Source organism: Camelus ferus, chromosome 3 (assembly GCF_009834535.1).
Source record: "Camelus ferus isolate YT-003-E chromosome 3, BCGSAC_Cfer_1.0, whole genome shotgun sequence".
NCBI classification, from domain to species: domain Eukaryota; kingdom Metazoa; phylum Chordata; class Mammalia; order Artiodactyla; family Camelidae; genus Camelus; species Camelus ferus.
In genome coordinates this window covers 55,201,946-55,213,278 of record NC_045698.1, presented here as the reverse complement: position 1 = coordinate 55,213,278, position 11,333 = coordinate 55,201,946, and the positions used below count along the sequence as shown (strand labels likewise).

Here is an 11,333-nt window from a genome sequence, read left to right as displayed (position 1 = left end):
AGTACCTGAGATTTGAGGGGACTAAATGACTTGCTCAAGGTCACAGAATTTTTAACTGATAAAGCCAGACTCTAGCATTTCTCACTTGGAGCCCTTTAAACCTGCTTCTGTGGTATATTTCTTCTCTAGAATATGCTCCAGTAACCTCAAACATCCAAACACTAAATTTTCAAAAATATATTCAATGAAATCAATAATATTTATTTAGAATTAGACTCTCTCTCACAAGTCACTATACTGTGATTCCCAAGGTAAAAAAGAAAACTTATACAGCTTAGACATTTCAAAAATATACTGGAAACAAAAGGGTTTTCAGGCTTTCATTACCCTACATTTTATTAACCAGAATTACTATTTTTTCTACTTCTTAAGCTTTCTGATATATATTTTTCTAACATAGAAAATATTGCTATTTTCTGAATTTCTCATTTCAGACTTTAGATTTCCTAGGAAATAGTTGACTTCAGCTCTATTAACTGCCCTGCAGTAAATCACAAGTGTCTGCTTTCTTAGCATCAGAAAAAGCACAAAACTACAAGGAACTACCTACTGTATAGCACAGGGAACTATATTCAGTTTTTGTAATAAGCTATAGTGAAAAAGAACCTGAAAAATATATATAGGCATGTAAATGTATAGCTGAATTGCTTTGCTGTACACCTGAAACTAACATTGTAAATCAACTATACTTCAATAAAAAATAAAATTGAAGAAAAAAAGAAAGAAAGAAGAGCACAAAACTGAAAAGGCTCCCTTGGGAGATGTAAGTACTGTGAGTCCTCATGAGGCTGCAGGTGGCTGGAATTCGACAGAAGTCCATTTTACGTGTGGATGGCTTCTGACATTGCTCCTCTCACAGAATAGCTGGTGATAACACTTGGACATTTTCATTAAGCATCTCATTTTTTCCTTTGCTCAGCTTGAGATCGGTTCCTGAATTACAATCCCTGGCAGGACAGCTGAGGCAGGAAAATATTAAGTTGCTGGCACATGGAAACTCCTTTCTTCATCCTGAGATTCCACTAACGTCTCTCTGGCCCTTTCCTGGCACTTTTTATCATAAGTATTTTCGTGTTATTTGAAAAAAAAAAAGGCGGCGGGGGGGGGGGGAAACTAGCTGAAACAGAGCTTCTGGTGTTTTCTCCTTCACAGTATAAAAATAATGAAGTAAAGGAGAATGCACTATACAGGTCATTAAGCCAACACAGCACACTGGTGACCTGATGGATGGAAGAGATTAGAAACTGTCTTTCTCCTTCATTCCAGTGTTTACAGGGCACCTACGATATGCTATTCGGTATGCTCGGAATTGGTATATAACGATGACCAGAGCAAAGCCCCTACTTTTAAGGAGCCCACAGTCTACTGAGGAAGACAGAAGAATGAAGTCACTGATTTCAGTGTTCGGTGATACACACTGGGACAGGATGTAGTTTAGGTGAGTGTATGAACGTACTGTAGGGGTGAATAGCAGCTCATCTATGCGGTGCAGAGCGTAGGGGAGGCCCAGGAGATGATCTTTGAGTGGGGCCCTAAAAACAAAGACAGACGTTCCAGAAGGACAGGGTGAGAAAGGACCATCCAGGCAGAGGAAATAGAATCTTTAGATGGGGAGGCATGAGGGAGCCATGTGTGCTCCGAACATATAAGGTCCTTATACCTGGAGTTTGGGGTGAAGGGAGAAGGGGGTAACAATTCATAAGACCAGAGATTAGACAAATGGCATTGTCGACACAAGAAGGACTTTGAACTTCATCCTCTAGACTTGTTTTCCTAATACATGTGAGTTTCTTACACATTTGCATACTGGATTTCTGGTGGACAGGAGAGATGTGAACTTGCATCCTATTTATGGCAGATCTTTTTTGATAACAGTTTGAGTCAAACTGTATCCTGCCTCAATTATATGAAGAAGGAAAAGGTCCCTCATGTTCCACAGACATGAGCTTTCCTTGGTCCGATCTGACATTTCTCTAGGCTACTTAGCAACCTGCACCCCTGCTCCATGCCTCACAGTCACATCAGTTCAGTGTTCTGAGTGGTAATGCCGCCATCACAGTGTTACCCCTGGCTAAACAACAATGCAAAACCTGTGCACGTTGCCTCCAGTTCAGCAACACATATGTGAACATTACCAGTTGGGAAAATGATTGAGAATTATTCCTAAGACTCCACTGAAATTAAGCGGGAGTGTGACAAGAACACATTTGTGCTTTAGGAACTTATTTCTTGAAGAAGGATCATTCAGATACATTGTGGTCAGAGCTTTATCTAAGAGCTGAGGGTGGAAGGCAGTGTGTATTCATAAATAAATCTGTATAAAATAATTTTAGAAGGCAGTATAGGACTAGGATGGAAAGCGTAGGCTCTGCAGTTATCGGCTTGGGTTTGAGACCCTACTCCTGTAGTTACCGGCTGTATGATGTTATATGGCAAGTTATAGAACACCTTTGTACCTCAGTTTCCTCGGCTGTAAAGTGGGGATTCTCATGGCACTTGCTTCTTAGAGTTGTTGTGAGGGACAGATGAAGTAATATATATAAAGCAGTTAGAATAGCACCCGGCACAACATAAGTGCTTAATAAGTATTAGTGTTATTATACTGGAAAATATCATTTTTACCAGGAGAAAATTGATAGGATATAGGAAATGATAAGATAAAGGGAAATGACAAAGGAACACTTGGATTGTTGATTGACTGCATGATAAAGGAGGAAAGAATCTAGAAGGGGGTGAGATTTGGGGAAAGTCATGAAAGAAGAAAGAATTTCAGTGTCTCAGGCATTAAGTTTGAGGAAGCTGTGATATATTTATTTATTGAGATGACAAGTAGCCAGTTGGATATATATGAGTTTGGGGTCCATATGAAAGACTGGGCTAAGAATATAGATTTGGGGAACCATCAACCTGTAGGTGAAAGTTGGGGCCCTGGGGGTCGAGATTGCCAAGGAGAGAGGAAAAGAGAGCAATTTATCTCTAAGACAATTACTGACCATATTCAGATAATTTTCTCTTTGTGACCCCTTAAAATTAATCCTGTTTTATTCTCCTGCTAATGCCAGTAATACATGTTTTTTGTACAAAGTTCTGAGCATTTTCTTAATGTTCCTTTTTTTAAAAAAAAAATTTTTATATGATTTTTCACCAGCAGCCTTTGCTCTGAGAAGGAAATGTTCTTGAGTCATCCCTCACTGGGGCTTCGAACACAAGACAAATGTCAAATACCTCCCACTCTGTTGTCATCAGGGAAGGCCAAACAAAAGTAATCAGCCTGAATCCACCCCTCATTAGATGAGAGCCCAGCTGTGTTGCTGTCCAGACAGGGAGCTGGGGGCCAAGCAGCAGGGGGATGCGCCGCTTACGCGGTGATGGAGGGAGAATACTGGGGCCCTTTGTGCTGCTGACACTTTGGCAGGGCAGGCTGGTATTAGAGGAGAAAGCCTATGATTACTTCAAGCACAGACATTTTCCCTTCAGTGGTCTTGCTGCTCAGCCTGGAAGTGAAGCTGCTAAGTGACCACCGTGGCACCGTCAGGGCTCCACCTCCAGCCACCCTGTCTCAGAGGCAGCAGCCCAGTCCACGCAGGGAGGAGGGCTACTTCACATCTCCCTGCCACCTAGGAGCACTGAGGACTGGGATCAGTGGCCACTTCAGAGGGAAGATGATTCCGAAGGGCTTTCCACAGTGATCCGGTGCCCAGGTCCCTCTGTGTCTGCCTTTCTCAGCCCCTGTTTGGATCTGGAAGGAGTCCAGGGGGTAGAAACCAACGACAAAGCTGAGCCACCCACCCCACACCAATAAGAGAAGTTGAGCTCCAATTCACTCATCCAGGATTCTGCAATCACAACATCTAGAAGGAAGCTGTCCTAATTTTAGTATTCCTGCAAGTTATGTTTCACTCTTTAGGAATTATTCTAAATTGCCAGCGGGGAGGATCTCATAATATTTTCAATGCTGAGAGCCTCTAAAGATACTCATTTGACCCTGAGCAAATCATCAGTGTTAGTACTCTGGGTGGTATGTGGAGAGTTGGAAATATCTATTCCTCACTTACTGCTAAAACTATGTCCATTTCTTTGCATGGGGGAGAAGGAAAGGACCCACTATTCTCTTTTCAGATCCTTAGTTGGTTGCTTTTATACATCTGGTTGACCTCCTCTGCTGAGCCAGGGATACAGATCTATGACCTGCTTCTTTTGACATTTTATCCCCTGCTGCCTGCCTTACATCCAGCATTAGATTTAGCCACTTATCTTCAGTAACTATTTTTCTGCTCCTCTGCTCTGCCATTGCTCACAGACCTAACATTTCATGGACTTTTATACTGACAACTCCTTAATACCCTATGAAGTTATCCTGGATTCTTTCGAGTGTGCTTTGTCCAATTGTTATTAAAGTCTGCAGAAGGTTACTGTTTATCACAAATCCTACTAGGCAGGGCCAACACATTGTGAACTCTCTTCTTGAACTTCCAGAAAATCTGCATGAGTGTGTAAAGTTAAAACAAAACAAAAAAGAAACATGGCCAATCTGAAAATGACTGCAAAACCCTGAAAGATTCTGGCTCTTGGCCAGAATTGATTGTATAGGAAACCTCAAATTTCCCCACCCACTGTTTCTCCTTGCCTTTCCTGGGGTTTCAGATTGCAGGACCGTTGTACACCACCACACAGAGCTCATGGTAGGTTAGTTAGAGGAAGCTACTTAAATCCTGACAATTTCACTCTATACTTACCATCCTCAATCTTAGATCCTCCTCTTTCCATACATCCCCTTCTCCTTCCTAGTTCTCTATAGTGCCTCCCCCTCCTAACACATTTCCCTTAGGGAGACCAAGAAGGAAAAAAAAAACCCCAAACACCAACCTCTAAAAAAGAGAGTTTTGGGGTTTTCTTACTCATCGACATTGAAGGGAAAAAAGAAACCAACAGGACACCTCCTCCATCCTTTTAAATCCTCCTCTGCTACAGGATTGGACTGATTTCCAACTCTGAAAATGCTTCAGAGAATACTCAGAAACTCTGTGAACATGAGTAGGAGAATTCTGGTAGATTAAGAACAAATGTTAACAGTCAAGCCATTCCAAGATTGTTCTGCTCTCTTTCTCCAGGGGTATTTCAGTCGAACTGCCTTTAAAAGACACAATTAGATGTGTAATATTTCTGACCCTTGAGCTTTGGGATTTGGGCTGTTTTAAAGGAGAGGGAGCAGTACTAAGGCTTGTAAAGTCACTTTCCAGAATAAGCTGCTTCTTTAACCAGAAAGGGGTGCCTCCTGCAGCTAACACGGGAAAACTAATCTTGGGAAAGCAAACACCTTGGAAAGAAAAGCTTTAATGCCTGTAATTAATTCATGTTGTTTGTCGTAATCTAAGCAGGAGCCGGCTGAATACTGTGTGTTTGTGTGTGTGTGTGTGTGTGTGTGTGTGTGTAAGAGAAGGACTGGGTAGAATGTAGCCCTCTCCTTTTTTAAGAGGAGTTAAAATGAATTATAGGAAGACTTGTTTCACTCCCAGAAAAGATCAATTTGGGAAACATTTCTTTTGACACATTGCTCATAATTAAAGTAATTCCTCATTTTCACCTATTTTCTTTAAGTAAAAACTTGTGACTTTATTTAACCTTCCATCAATTAACTCTCTCAAAAGAAAATAACCTTGGGCCCCATAAACACACACACTTAATCCTTTATTGACAGAGAAAAGAGAAGCAATGGCTGTCCGTCAACTGCTGGGACCCAGGATTATTGCAGCTCCAAAGTCTGTTGCCCTGTGTGCACCAACCTCCAGTTTCCTGCTCTTACTGACAGGGGTTTTGACTTTGAAATTCCCCTCCACGTTTCACCCATGCACACAGCCATATAAATCTATTAAAACCATGCTGTTAGAAATGTTTGCCCCAGAACAGTCTTCATTCAACAAATATGACTCGATCTCCTTTGTGCTAGGAACTGAGGACACAGTGGTGAGCAAAATAAACATGACTGCTTTCTTCATGGGGCTTATAAACTGGTGGGGAGGAGAGAAATTAACCAAATAACCAAAATAATTGCAAACAGTAAAAAAGATGACAGAGAAGAATACCAAGTGCTATGACAGTGCCTCATTAAGGGACCTCATTTATCTATGTATCTATCTATCTATCCATCTATCTAACTCACTATATATTTACAGGGCAAGGAGGTGTTGGGGGGAATTTGTCAGATCAGAAAAGTCCTTTCTCACACACCCACGCTCAAGGAGAGGAGATTTTCCCGCAAACAGCATGGTCTAGAGGGCCATCCATTCTGATACATGTTGTTCTTTCTCGTTTATTTTTAGCTGCTATATTGAATCCCATTGTATGAACATAACAGTCTTCCTTTGGATCTTAGTTCAAATCAGAGACTTTCCTGTTGGCCTTGAAAACACAAACTGTGGCTGTGGAGAGGCCACGTGTCAGGCCAAGTGCAGGTGGTCTCTGAAAGCCGAGAGCAATTCCCAACCTTAGCCAGCAAGGAAACAGGGCCTACAACCTCAGGGAACTCTGCCAATAACTGAGTGAGGTTGGGAGAGGACCCTGAGCCTCAGATGAGTTCACAGTCCCAAGTGACTCTTGATTTCAGCCTTGTAAGGCCCTGAAAAGGGAATCTGGTCCCATTATGCCCGAACTCCTGACCCACAGAAACCTGGATGATAATGTCATGTTGTATTAAGCCTTCAAATTTGTGGCGATTTGTTACCTAGTGATGGAAAACAAGTGAAACTCCTGATGTAAATGTTAGGCTGATGCACAGGCTCACAAGATGAGGGGCAGGAAGGGGCATGGAGGCCACTTGGGCCAACTCCCTTGCCTTGTAGAGGGAGACGGTGAAGTCTGTGAATTGCCCAGGAATGAACATCTAGTTAGAGACACAGGGTCACTAGAGTCCAGGAAGAAGACTGAGGAACAGAGTAACACATGACAAGATCCCGTAGAGGGGCAGGAAAGAAGAATAAGGTAGTGGTTCTAGATTATTCTACATCAGTGTCCAAGTTAAAAATACAAAGACCTAAGTGAAGTGATAAAGCATATCTGGTTGGCAGCACCACGTCACCTCTTAGTTGTGGTATGGGCTTAGATAATTTGTTTCACCTTTGTAAGTTTCAGTTTCTTCATCTCTAAAATAAAGCTAACTAGTGTACTTATCTCATAATTACTATGAAGTTTAAATGACATAATGAATATACAGAGCTGATATTGTAATTCAAGTCCAAAGGCTTTCAACTGCTTGGATGTGGCCCACCCACATTACTGAAGGCAATCTGCTTTACACTGATTTAAATGTTAATCTCATCCAAAAACATTTTCATAGAAACATCTAGAATAATGTTTGGCCAAATGTATGGCACCATGGGCCAGTCAAATTGACACACAAAACTGACCATCAAACCTACACTGTAGGCCCATGTCAACTATGTTTTGACCTTGTCAAGATGTCCACTGACTGTCCACTTTCAAGCTCTTGTCATCCCCTTTCTTCCACTCTTCTCTCCCGGCTCAGATAAATCTCTCACTGTGAAAACCCTGAACTCTTTTACTGCTTTCACTCTTTAAGCTCCAGAATCTACCTACTTGGTACTAGATCAATATATTCTATTGACTTTCCATCAGCAAAACTGAGTGCAAGAAAATAGTGAAATGATTTCTTCGAAATTTCTGTTGGAAAACAATTTTGAACTAAGAATACAAACTAATATTAAGACCTGTAAGGATTTATGAAGTTTACCACCCACAGACTTTCTCAGAAAGAACTCCTAGAGGATAGGTTAGAGCAAAATTTAAAAAAGAGTATAAGAAAAAGCTATGAATTAAAAAAATAATAATTGAACAAGGGAAACTTTTATGTAAAACGTGTAGTTACGTTTAAATAGTATTTGATTACTTTAAAATAGAATAATTGGCAATTAACATTTCAGATATTCTCAAGAAAGAACTGAAAAGAAGGAAGGAAATATGGTGGGCTTTGTGTGTGTGGAGAGACAAGACTTGTTAACTCATTCTAGCTGTTGTTCAACAAACATGCCTCTAAGTAGTGTTCTTTTATCTCTTACTTTAAAGACTTCATGGAAACAGAGTATGTAAAGTAGAGAAATTGATAAATTATGTTTAGATAATTCAAGCCAAAACAAAACCAAAAATCTTTACATGCATTTTCTGAATCCCTCAAATAAAAGGCAATTTGGGATATCTCTTTGTTTTCATTATCCCCATAGAATTTCCTCAGTTTCCCACATCATTTGGCAAAGGCAAAGACTTTACATTTGAAGCATATTTATAACAAGTTGCTGTGGCCCTGGTTCAAATTTAACTTTACCCTCTGGCCCACACTGCTTTGCATTTCAATCTTCACCCACCACACCCTTGCCAATTTGATTTCAAACTATTTTTAATTGAGACTGAACACTATACAAATTTGGGGTGTTGCAAATATAATTTACGGGGACCAGCTGGAGAGCCAAAAGTTTGATCAGATTGTAAATGTTAATGGGAATACCTAGAAATAAATGATTGATAGCCTCATTTACCCGTCTCATTGATGGTTTTTCACAGAATTACCTCTGCTTCTCGAAGTTCTGATACTGTCATCCATCATTTCCAGAAAAGAAGACTGTGTTAAATAGCACTTACTTTCACTGAATGGCGTGTTTTCTGTAATTTCTATTATTAATTATAATAACTCAATTTCTGATCTCCCTATTACATTATTAGTTTTATCAACTATTTATTGATGTTCTTATAATAATATCTGAAAGCAATTTGTAAAGTTGTGTTTTAATTGTGCCAGGTTTTGTCATGAGGCTTATCATATAACAGTTAGAAAATGACTTAGAAAAATAATTGATCAGCTTAGCGTCTCTCTTCATGTACAACTGTTTCTAAACCCTGTGAATCCAGAGATCAAGGGTTGCAGTCGCTCTGGATGGTTATGAAGGGCAGCACTTCCGTGAATATCCAGCCATTTTACAAGTCCTGCCTCTGACTTCATAACTGATTCTGAAATGAGTCGTGGGAACATTTTGGCCTGGGGCAGGACAGGGGAGAAGAGAGAGACAATCCTTATTCCTTCACCTCCGCCTCGTCCCTGTGTTCATGCCCTTGTTTCTGCTTAGAACTTACTCTTTGTGACAGCTGCTCACTCTTGCATCTCGAAGACTGAAGCTAAAGGATTCCATTGGGCATCCCAGAATAGATCATTATTTGCCTTTATGTCCTATAAGAAATTTCCTTTCAACAAACTATCTCTTGCTGAAGATCAGGCTATTGTAGATGGTAGTGTAAAAACATTCTATTAGGAGTCAAAATCCTAAGTATTAGTTTCAAATGTTTTATTGCTAATCTAATTCCTGAGCTACCTTTTTAAAGCCTAAATAGGCAACAGAAATTTTTAATGCTACACACATGATTTATGGATACTAGAAGGAGACAGCCCCAACTCCCCCATCCTCAAGTTTTTTAATATTAATGAAAAAGGCTAGAATTAAATCATTTATTTGACACTACTTGGTTCACTCTCCAAGGCCTAATTGCCTCATCAGTTCCTCTTCTCAGCCTCCCCTGCTGTGGTGCTTTTAGCTGTCTGTGTGGGGCAGCCTGTTTCTACTCCTGGATGCAGAAAACTCAATCATAGGGCCAACAAGAGCCCTACGATTTTTTCATTCATTAGCTGTACTGTAATTTAAAGTATTGTAAAATAAGAAAAGGTAAAATCATGTTCTGTTATAATTAAAAGAAAAAAACCAAAATCGAATGGAAATATTTAGATGATGTGTATTTTGTGTTACTGTACTTACATTGCATCTCTCTAATGCTGGCCATTAGTATCCACGAAAAAATGAGGAAATTGTTGTTGTCATTACTTATGAGGTAAAAAATTCAACTCAGGATCACAAACATGGTTACTAGGTTAGATCATCATTTTTTGATTAATCTAGCTCACCAACCAGACCTGAAGCCCCTGGATGGCAGGACCATCCCAGCGTGTACATCAACCACAGTTTGAGGGCTGATGACATTTCAACCAACACAGAAGATTCTGAAAACATAGAAAATATTATATAGCAGATAATAAAAGGCAAGAAGTGAAAAGCTTTTTTTAATTAAAATAAACTCGAATGGTGGTTATAAATTAAGATGACATTTTTTCTAAGTTTCAGTGAGATGAATATAATAATCAGTGGGACCTCTCTTTTTTTAAATATGGAATGCTTCAAAAATTTGCATATTATCCTTGCACAGTGGCCATGCTAATCTTCTTTGCATCATTCCAATTTTAGTAATATGTGCTGCCAAAGAGAGCACAGTAGGACCTTTAGTTCAACTCAGTGCCAGGTAGAATGGGCCATCAGCACACGCATGTATAATGGATGAAGATGGTTGATTCACTGATATTCACTTGGCTTAAGGCTTACTATATTCTCATCACCCCATAAAATATAAGTGAACTAGCCAAGTTTTCTTCACTTGATTTTAGTTTTATTTTTGGTCACACTGTATTATATATTATTATATTACTATTATTATATTATAGGTGAACTGATCCTATTTTTTAAAAAATGAAATCTGAATCACAAGATAAATAATGGAATGAAAAGACCTGTGCCTGTGTCCAAGCTCCATTGAAGGAGGAGGGTGAAGGGTTCACGGGCAGAACCAGTGCTGGCTCACAGCAGACATCTTCCAGGGACCCCTTCCTTTTCCCTTTACCTCCTCTATTTCCTCCTCCCTCCTGTGTGGCTAGCCTAGTGATTGAGGACATTTCTATGTACAAAAAGAAGGTGGGATCAAAGTATCTTTAAAACTGCAAAGTGAGCAGATCTGAGCTTTGCTAAATCAGCCCATAGGTCAGGCATTAAATATTGGCCACAAATTCACAGCCAGGTGAGAAAAGCAGGCTAGCAGGGACAATTTAGGGGAAAGGAAGCCAAGGGCTTTTGGTTTAACCAGTAGAGGGATAGAGTGAGTGGTGAATAGATTTGAAGCAACCCTTGTCTGTAATTGTGGAAGTGGGCAAGACAGTCATGTTTAGGGGAAATTTCACATGGCATCTGGCCATGGTTATTTTGGGTGCAATTGCACTAGGCTTTTCAATCAGAATGAGTAACCTCCCTGCAGAATTTAGTATCCGTAAAGCAATCATAACTGCTTGTCTGGCGGATATACATTAGAGGAAGATGGGCCAACCTTCTTAAGTATCTAACAAAGACTTCTGTCACCTTTACTTCCCTCACAGTTTGAATTTGCAGGTTTCTACTTGCCTACATTTACAATAACACAGTGAAAAATAGCTCACATTCTTCAAAAATGAATAACGT

General features: G+C 40.0%; 1 non-coding gene across 1 annotated transcript; it reads right to left on the bottom strand.

Moving 5' to 3' along the window:
- Positions 1-10,212: 10,212 nt before the first annotated feature.
- LOC116662902 lies at positions 10,213-10,320 on the bottom strand. The gene has a single exon (XR_004318985.1). It is a non-coding gene; the product is annotated as a U6 spliceosomal RNA (small nuclear RNA).
- Between the last annotated feature and the right edge of the window lie 1,013 nt (positions 10,321-11,333).